Genomic DNA, 255 nt, shown 5'->3' with positions numbered 1-255 from the left:
AGCATATCTTGCCTTTCAACAGAGGAGCAGCCACAAGTTCAAACACCAAAGGCAAATACTTGGTTTCCTGTTCATGTTCCAGATAGACCTCAATCTCAACAAAATCATCAAGATGCTGATGTGGAGAGGAAATTAACACATGAAGAATTGGAAGAATTATTCTCCAATTGCACTGATCAATGTGATTCAGAGGTTCAAAATTGCATTGGATTATTACATTGTACTGGTGAGAATGGATTTGAGAAGGATTACTCA

This window comes from Naegleria gruberi (assembly GCF_000004985.1).
Source record: "Naegleria gruberi genomic scaffold NAEGRscaffold_128, whole genome shotgun sequence".
NCBI lineage: Eukaryota > Heterolobosea > Eutetramitea > Acrasida > Naegleriidae > Naegleria > Naegleria gruberi.
The sequence above is the reverse complement of the archived record's forward strand: the minus strand, read 5'-3'. Positions refer to the sequence as shown.